The sequence below is a fragment of the Triticum aestivum genome, chromosome 4D (assembly GCF_018294505.1).
Source record: "Triticum aestivum cultivar Chinese Spring chromosome 4D, IWGSC CS RefSeq v2.1, whole genome shotgun sequence".
NCBI lineage: Eukaryota > Viridiplantae > Streptophyta > Magnoliopsida > Poales > Poaceae > Triticum > Triticum aestivum.
In genome coordinates this window covers 180,706,165-180,715,796 of record NC_057805.1, presented here as the reverse complement: position 1 = coordinate 180,715,796, position 9,632 = coordinate 180,706,165, and positions in this window count along the sequence as shown.

The following is a 9,632-nucleotide window of genomic DNA, read 5'->3' as shown; positions in this document are numbered from 1 at the left end:
CCTCACCGCCGCGCTCGCCGCCGTCCTCCTCCTCCTCCGGCCCCGAGCCCACGCCGGCTGCCCCTCCCTCCTTCTTCTCCGGCGAGCCAAGCCGCTACCCCGATGAACCTCTCAGATCCCGATCCAAAATCCCGTGCGTTGACTTTTTCCCGTACCCCGAAAAATCCTGTCATTTTATTTTACAATACATGCCCTTGTTCATTGCATCATAAATATCTGCACATAGCTCCGTTTCGCGCGTGTAATATGTCAAATTGTTCGTCTTGTGATGCTCTACATTTTGTTCAATTGCACCATGTTCATTAGAGGCCATCTTGATGCCCAAATCTCTGTTGCAAGAGTGCTAGTTGCTGTTATCTACTGGTTCTTATCATTTAATCTGTGCATCTTATGGGCATGAGCTCTACATGTGTTTTGTTGTATGCCATGCCATCTTTCCAGTGGTGTATGCCATGTATTTTTTTGATCTCTATGGTGACTAGCACAAGCATGCAAACTAGGCCCCGTAATGATTCTGATTTCAGGGACAGTGAATTCTGTCTTTGTCTGCTGTTATTTTGTTGCCATGTAAACTTGATTCTACAGAGAGATACATGCATATTTTGGAGATGTTCAGTAAGGATGATTTGTAGATATTGTTGTAATTGATCCATTCCTGCCCTTGTTTGCAATTATGGAGTGCCATAGCATGACTCAATCTTCCTATACTTTTGCTATAAAATATTTCTGGCAGATTCTTAACATGATATGCAATTTTGCCAAGCTTGTTGTAGTTGATCAATACCTGCGATGCTTTTGTTCTTGCCATGGATAGCTTCATAAGCATGCCATATTGCTGTAGGTATGCTTGTTTGGTCATGCATTGCTTTGTGGTGAGTGAATCAAGCTCACCAAGATGCCTTCATATTATTGTTTCTGCCATGCTCTGTTTTCTGCTAAGTCTGAAACCTGTTAACGAAACTTTCTATGTTTACGTGGTTGCCATCATATCTTCTGGTCCTTTTTGGCTGATGGTCAGTAAGGGACTTTTGTCGTATGCATTTAGTAGAATACTTTCATGCCTTGTTTTGCCATGTTAACGTCTTGTTGCATGCTGATTTCATACTCTGAACATTGCTACCTGATGCTGTTTCAGGCATGTCCAGTAATTTCACCAAGTCTGTGAACCTGATATCTTTTGCACTTTTTCCATGCTTGTTTGAGCTTGATATGTTGTGATCTAGCCGTAGCTCACTGTTCATATTTTGTCAAGCATCTCCTGTAGATTACTGCCATATGCTTTGTTGCTATGTTGGAGTGCTGTAGCATTGCTACTTGTTGCATTTTAAGTGCTATCTTGCTGTTATTCGCAGATTCGTGTCATTCTTGTTTTGCTTGCCATTTGCAAACCGTGCATCCGTTTCCGGTGATCTTTATATCGATTTCGACCAAAATCATCTCATCTTTCCAGTGGCATGCTTGGTTTGCCAAGTTACTGCCTTGTTCATCATTTTCCTTCCGGAGCACGCATATGCATCGCATATCATGTCTCGCATATCATACATGTTTTGCATCATGTTGCTTGTGCATTTCTCGTGATTGATTGTGGTTCCGTTGCTTGTGTTCTTGTCTTGGGTAGAGCCTAGAGACGAGTTCGTGAACGAGGAACCTATTGAATACGTTTACGAGGATCAAGCTTTCGACAACTCTGAGAACCTTCCAGGCAAGATGACCACCCCTCGAAATCACTTCTATCTTTGCTTTGCTAGTTGTTCGGTCTATTGCCATGCTGCGCTACCCATCACTTGCTATATCATGCCTCCCATATTGCCATGTCAGCCTCTAACCATCCTTTCCTAGCAAACCGTTGTTTGGCTAAGTTACCGCTTTTGCTCAGCCCTTCTTATAGCGTTGCTAGTTGCAGGTGAAGTTGAAGTTGGTTCCATGTTGGAACATGGATATGTTGGGATATCACGATATCTCTTATTTAATTAATGCATCTATATATTTTGGTAAAGGGTGGAAGGCTCGGCCTTATGCCTGGTGTTTTGTTCCACTCTTGCCGCCCTAGTTTCTGTCATACCGGTATTATGTTCCTTGAGTTTGCGTTCCTTACGCGGTTGGGTGATTTATGGGACCCCCTTGACAGTTCGCCTTGAATAAAACTCCTCCAGCAAGGCCCAACCTTGGTTTTACCATTTGCTACCTAAGCCTTTTCCCCGGGTTTTTGCGAGCCCGAGGGTCATCTTATTTTAACCCCCGGACCAGTGCTCGTTCGAGTGTTGGCCCAAACTGGGCGATGTCCGGCGCCCCCTGGGCAACCAGGGTCTATGCCAACCCGACGTCTTCCCATCCGGTGTGCCCTGAGAACGAGATATGTGCAGCTCCTATCGGGATTTGTCAGCACATTCGGGTGGCTTTGCTGGTCTTGTTTTACCATTGTCGAAATGTCTTGTAGACCGGGATTACGAGACTGATCGGGTCTTTCTGGGAGAAGGTTTATCCTTCGTTGACCGTGAGAGCTTATGATGGGCTAAGTTGGGACAACCCTGCAGGGTATTATCTTTCGAAAGCCGTGCCCGCGGTTATGAGGCAGATGGGAATTTGTTAATGTCCGGTTGTAGAGAACTTGTCACTTGACCCAATTAAAATACATCAACTGCGTGTGTGGCCGTGATGGTCTCTTCTCGGCGGAGTCAGGGAAGTGACCACGGTTTGAGTTATGAATGACGTAAGTAGGAGTTCAGGATCACTTCTTGGTCATTGCTAGATCACGACCGTTCCGTTGCTTCTCTTCTCGCTCTCTTTTGCGTATGTTAGCCACCATATATGCTTATTGCCACTGCAGCTCCACCTCATTACACCATCCTTTCCTATAAGCTTAAATAGTCTTGATCTCGCCGAAGTGAGATTGCTGAGTCCTCGTGACTCACAGATTCTACCAAAACAGTTGCAGGTGCCGACGATGCCAGTGCAGATGATGGGATCGATCTCAAGTGGGAGTTCGATGAGGAACGTGGTCGTTACTATGTGTCTTTTCCTGATGATCAGTAGTGGAGCCCAGTTGGGACGATCGGGGATCTAGCTTTTGGGGTTATCTTATTTTCATTTGGATCTTGACCATAGTCGGTCTACGTGTGTATTTTGGATGATGTATGGATTATATTTACGTATTGTGTGAAGTGGCGATTGTAAGCAACTCTTTATCCCATTCTTGTTCATTACATGGGATTGTGTGAAGATGACCCTTCTTGCGACAAAACCACTATGCGGTTATGCCTCTAAGCCGTGCCTCGACACGTGGGAGATATAGCCGCATCGTGGGCATTACAAGTTGGTAATCAGAGCCATCCCCGACTTAGGAGCCCCCTGCTTGATCGAATCGCTGGCGTTGTTGAGTCTAGAACAAAAATGTTTTGAATCTTAGGATTATATATATCGGAGAGTAGGATTCTTTTTACTCCTCAGTCCCTTCATCGCTCTGGTGAGGTCTCCTGAAGTAGAAGTTTTGACTATTCTCTCCTCAAATTTCACTAAAAAAATTTAGGATCACGCGGGTATATTGGAATCGTTCCGATGGTTTTGTGACGAGAACATTGTTCTCGGTGCCTCCTGTCATTTAGGGGTTGTGGCAGTGTCCCGGGGAGTTGAGCTCCGAGGTGTTGTCGTCGCAATTTTATCGTTGCAGTTCTGGAATACCTGAGTTTCGCCGACATCGAAATCTCTTTTATGCAGTTGTTGGTGAGATCACCTCGATGCCACCCAGTACTGGGGCGGGAGTTCGGGAGTATTGCCATAACTCGTATAACGGATGTTTTTCGAAGGTTGAGGTAAACGATTTCCGAAGGTTTCTTGGTTATGTGTTGACGGATGGATACAGCTGGATCTAGGGATTGCTTGTTTGGGTGATATATTTTGTGTCCCCTGTATCCCCAACACCAGATTGCATAACCAGAAAGTTTCGGGAGTTTATAAGTGGGAATTCAAGTAGCCTTAGGATATCTTTCCGACAGACGCATGATATGAGATTGGGGTTCGACGTCTAGTGGTCCGCCTGTACACGGTTGGTTTTACAGTGGTCTCGTAGTGTCTTAAAGAGTCCTTGGCTATGCCGACTCAGGGACGCTTCGTATGTCATGTGCACAGCCTTGTACATGATGGTGCTGTACGATCGAGCCCATGTGGGCCCCACCACGAAAACTTCGGACGAAATATCTATCATATGTTTGTTCCGGCTTATTCTGCAAGCCAATACTTTGTTTTGTTTCGAATTGTGGTATTCGAGTTGCTTCGAAGTCATATGTTGATTCCATATCTTTTTCAAGTGGCTTCTCAACTTATGGAAGTGTGATGATTTACTACGGAATTCATTCGTTCATCCTCGTTCGAATGTTTATTGTGAAGACTATATGTTGCAATTTCTATCCGTTGATTCTACTTATCTATTTGTCTATCAAGATGCTAACGGATGTCACCCTCTTCAGGATGGCTCCGCCAACGCGTCAGAATCCGGATCGCAATGAAGGGAGTCAAGAGAACCCTCCGCCACCACCTCCGCCTCCGGAGGCATGGCAAGCTATCATGGCAGCCACCAACGCCAATGCTCAGATGATTCTGCAACTCTTGCAAGAACGCACCCAAGGGCAAGGCAATCAAGGAAATCAAGGCCAAGGCAACAATCAGCCTCACTTCGCTACACTCAACCAGTTTCTCGCAAATCAGCCCAAATCTTTCAGCTACTGTGCCGAGGCCACGGATGCCGATGATTGGCTCGTGGACATCAACAAGCATTTTGAATGTAGCAATGTCAGGCCTGAGGACTATGTCAAGTTCGCTTCTTTTCAGCTCAAGGACCAAGTTGCTGATTGGTTTCAGCAATACAAAGATTCCAGAGGAGGTCGTGTGATCACTTGGACTGACTTCTGTCGGGATTTCAAAGCGCATCACATTCCACAAAGTGTTGTTGATAGCAAGCGTGAGGAGTTCCGCAATCTCAAGCAAGGCAACATGTCTGTGTATCAATTCAACATCCAGTTTCAGAAACTTGCTCGCTTCGCTAAACAAGACGTTCCTGATGAAAAGAGCATGATCTATCACTTCAGAGGTGGCCTTAGAGAGGATCTGCAGTTAGCTCTCGTTCTTGTTGAGCCTACTCAGTTTGATCAATTCTATAATATGGCACTGAAGCAAGAGGCTGCTCAGCTCAAGTGTGAGGCTTCTAAGAAGAGAGTCAGGGACGCAGTTCAGTCTTCTTATTCCTCGCTTGTGGCAGCTAAGCAACAGAAGTTCTGGTTGCCTCCTCCTCCGTTTCGTCAGCCTTACCAGCAGAAGAACAAAGGTGGCCATGGTTCTTCCAACTCTGGCTATCACAACAAGTCTCAGAATCAAGCTCCAAAGTCCAATGATCCTTATCACCGTCCACTCTCAGAGGTGACTTGCAACAAGTGTCAGCAGAAAGGTCACTATGCTAACAAGTGCTTCAACCAAAGGCGCCTTCCGCCTCCTCCTCCTGTCAGATCTTCCAGCAATGTAGTGGTCAAGCATAATCCAAAGTCTGCAAAGGTGAACATGATGAATGCAGCTCAAGCGGAGGAATCTACTGATGTGATAATGGGTAATCTTCCTGTTAATGATATTCCTGCAAAAGTCTTGTTTGATACTGGTGCATCTATTTCTTTCATATCAAGACCTTTTGCATCCATGAACAATTTGCATACTATTGATTTGCCTAAGCCGATAGCGGTTTCCTCTCCGGGATTATTCATGAATACCAAAATGATGGCTCCCGATGTTTCTATCAAGATGGGCAATTATAAATTTCCGTCTTCTCCAATGGTTCTGGGTGACTCAGATATTGATCTTATTCTCGGGATGGACTGGCTTTCTAAGCACAAGTCTCAACTTGATTGTGCTGCCAGGGAAATTCAATTGACACACTCTTCTGAGGATGTGATTATTTATGCCGCTCGTGATGAAACCATTCGGTTATTTTCTCTCAATGAGAATGGCGAATTGAATTCCATCTCTCAAATTCCAGTCGTTTGTGAGTATCAAGATGTCTTCCCAGAAGAGCTTCCGGGTATGCCTCCTCACCGGCCAGTTGAGTTCGTTATCGATCTAGAGCCTGGCACCGAACCCGTTTTCAAGCGTCCATACAAGCTTGGACCCAACGAGCTGAAGGAATTGAAGAAACAGCTCGATGAACAAGAGCGTCTGGGTTTGATCAGACCGAGTTCATCTCCATGGGGTTGTGGTATTCTTTTTGTAAAGAAGAAGGATGGCACGGACCGACTTTGTGTCGACTACCGCCCATCGAACAAGAAGACAATCAAGAACAAGTATCCACTTCCCAACATCAATGAGCTATTCGAGCAACTCAAAGGTGCTAAAGTATTCTCCAAGCTTGACCTTCGTATGGGTTATCATCAGATTCGCATTCATGAAGAAGATATTCCCAAGACAGCATTCAGAACAAGTTTTGGTTCTTATGAATATACTGTCGTGTCTTTCGGCCTTGTCAATGCTCCTCCAGTATTCTCTCGGATGATGAATTTCATCTTCAACCCCTATACCAATGAATTCGTCCTAGTGTATCTCGATGATATCTTGGTCTTCTCCAAGAATAAGAAGGACCATGCCAAACATTTGCGACTGGTGCTCGACAAGCTCAAAGAGTATCAATTCTATGTGAAGTTCTCTAAATGTGAGTTTTGGCTTGATGAAGTTCTTTTCCTTGGTCACATCATCTCTGCCAAGGGCATCGCTGTTAACCCCGAGAAGGTGTCCGCAATTGTGAATTGGGAACCTCCTCAGAATGTCAAGCAGCTCTGCAGTTTTCTTGGTCTTGCAAGCTACTGCCGAAGATTCGTTGAGAATTTCTCTAAGATTGCAAAGCCTCTTTCCAACCTCCTCCAGAAGCATGTGAAGTATGTCTGGTCTCCTGAGTGTGACGTTGCTTTCAACACTCTCAAAGAGAAACTAGTCACAGCTCCTGTCTTGACTCCTCCTGATGAATCCAAGCCATTTGAAGTTTTCTGTGATGCTTCTCTTCAAGGTCTCGGTGTTGTGTTAATGCAAGAGAAGAAAGTTATGGCCTATACCTCTCGTCAGTTGAAGCCCAATGAGAAGAACTACCCCACTCACCATCTTGAGTTGGCCCCAGTTGTCCATGCATTAATAACATGGAGACATCTCTTGTTGGGAAGACAAGTGGACATTTTCACCGATCACAAGAGTCTCAAGTACATCTTCACTCAGCCCAACCTCAACCTCAGGCAGACTCGATGGGTCGAAATGATTCAAGAGTACAATCCTAGTATTGAATATACTCCAGGCAAGGCCAATGTCATTGCAGATGCTTTAAGCAGGAAGGCTTATTGCAACAGCCTAATTCTCAAGCCTTTCCAACCGGATCTTTGTGAAGCTTTCTGCAAGCTGAATCTCCAAGTTATTCCTCAAGGCTTTCTTGCCAACCTCATAGTCTCTCCTACTTTGGAAGATCAAATTCGTGAGGCACAACTTCTTGATGCCATGGTGAAGAAGGTGAAACGTGGTATCGACAAGGGCCTTTCCAAATACAAGTGCTATCGCATTGATGACAGAGACACTTTGTTCTTCGAGGACCGGATTGTGGTTCCTAAAGGTGATCTAAGGAAAGTCATAATGAACGAGGCGCACAATTCTCTTATGTCCATTCATCCTGGAAGTACGAAGATGTACCATGACCTCAAGCAGTCGTATTGGTGGACTCGAATGTAGCGAGAAATTGCTCAATTCGTGAATGAATGTGATGTCTGTCGAAGGGTGAAAGCAGAACACCAACGACCAGCTGGTCTCCTCCAACCTCTTGCTATCCCAGAATGGAAGTTTGATCATATCGAAATGGACTTCGTGACTTGTTTTCCCAAGTCCAAGCGCGGAAATGATGCTATCTTCGTTGTCATCGACAAGCTTTCTAAAGTGGCTCATTTCCTTCCAATCAAAGAATCCATCACAGCAGCTTAGTTGGCAGAGCTATACACCTCCAGAATTGTCTCCTTGCACGGCATTCCACAATTGATTTCTTCAGATCATGGAAGCATCTTCACCTCTAAGTTCTGGGACTCCTTTCAGAAGGCTATGGGCACTAACATTCGCTTCAGCACAGCTTTCCATCCTCAAACTAGTGGCCAAGTCGAGCGAGTCAATCAAATTCTTGAAGATATGCTCAGGGCTTGTGTCATTTCCTTTGGCATGAAATGGGAAGATTGTCTTCCATATGCTGAATTCTCCTACAACAACAGCTTCCAAGCGAGTTCGGGCAAGGCCCCATTCGAGATTCTCTATGGCAGAAAGTGCCGTACTCCTCTCAATTGGTCAGAGACTGGTGAACGCCAACTTCTTGGCAATGACTTAATCACTGAAGCTGAAGAAATGTGTAAAGTCATCCATGATAATCTCAAAGCCGCGCAATCGCGCCAGAAGAGTTACTATGATAGTAAGCATCGTGATTTGGCTTTCGAGATCGGAGACCATGTCTACCTCCGCGTCTCTCCAATGAAAGGCACTCGTCGCTTTGGTATCAAAGGGAAGCTTGCCCCTAGTTACGTGGGTCCTTTCAAGATCATTGGCAAAAGAGGCGACCTCGCCTATCAACTTGAGCTTCCTTCCAACTTCGCGAACGTGCACGATGTGTTCCATGTGTCACAGCTCCGCAAGTGCTTCAAGACGCCCGAGCGCACCATCAACTTCGAAGAGATTGACCTCCAAGAAGATTTGTCTTATCATGAGCACCCCATTGCTATTCTTGAAGAAATCGAGCGCAAGACTCGCAACAAGTCAATCAAATTCCTGAAAGTGAAGTGGTCGCACCATTCCGACCGGGAAGCCACCTGGGAACGCGAGGACCATCTCCGTTCCGAATATCTGGAGTTCTTTCAGTCCTAGATCTCGGGACGAGATCCTCTCGTAGTGGTGGAGTGTTGTAACACCCCGAATGTAACTTTCCATATTTGTAACTCCGACTCTTGCCATTTTCGGCTATGTGCTATGATATTTCCCTTCGTGGTCGGGTTTTGTCTTTCGTTTTGCATTTTGTCCATGTCATGCATTTCATATCATGTCATCATGTGCATTGCATTTGCATACGTGTTCGTCTCTTGCATCCGAGCATTTTCCCCGTTGTTCGTTTTGCAATCCGGCGCTCCTATCTCCTCCGGTGCACCCCTCTTGTTTTCTTTCGTGAGCGGGTGTCAAACATTCTCGGAATGGACCGAGGCTTGTCAAGTGGCCTTGGTATACTACCGGTAGACCACCGGTCATGTTTCGTTCCATTTGGAGGTCGTTTGGTACTCCAACGGTTAACCGGGTAACCGCAGATGCCTTCTGTGTGTTCCAGAAAAAAAAACCTCTCTAAACAGCCCAAAACCCACCAAACTCTCTTCCATGCTGTAGGTCCTTCGATCACGATCGTGTGGGCGAAAACTGCACCTCATTTGGACTCTCCTAACTCCCTCTACCTATAAATATGCATCTCTCCCGAAAAACGCTCGCAGTCCAACCCTAGCCCCGCTCCCTCTCCGCCGCCGGACGTGTCCGGTCCGCGCCGGACACCTCCCCGCCGCCGCGCCCGGCGAACCGGACGCCGCCACGTCAGCGCCCGGCTGCCTCCACCG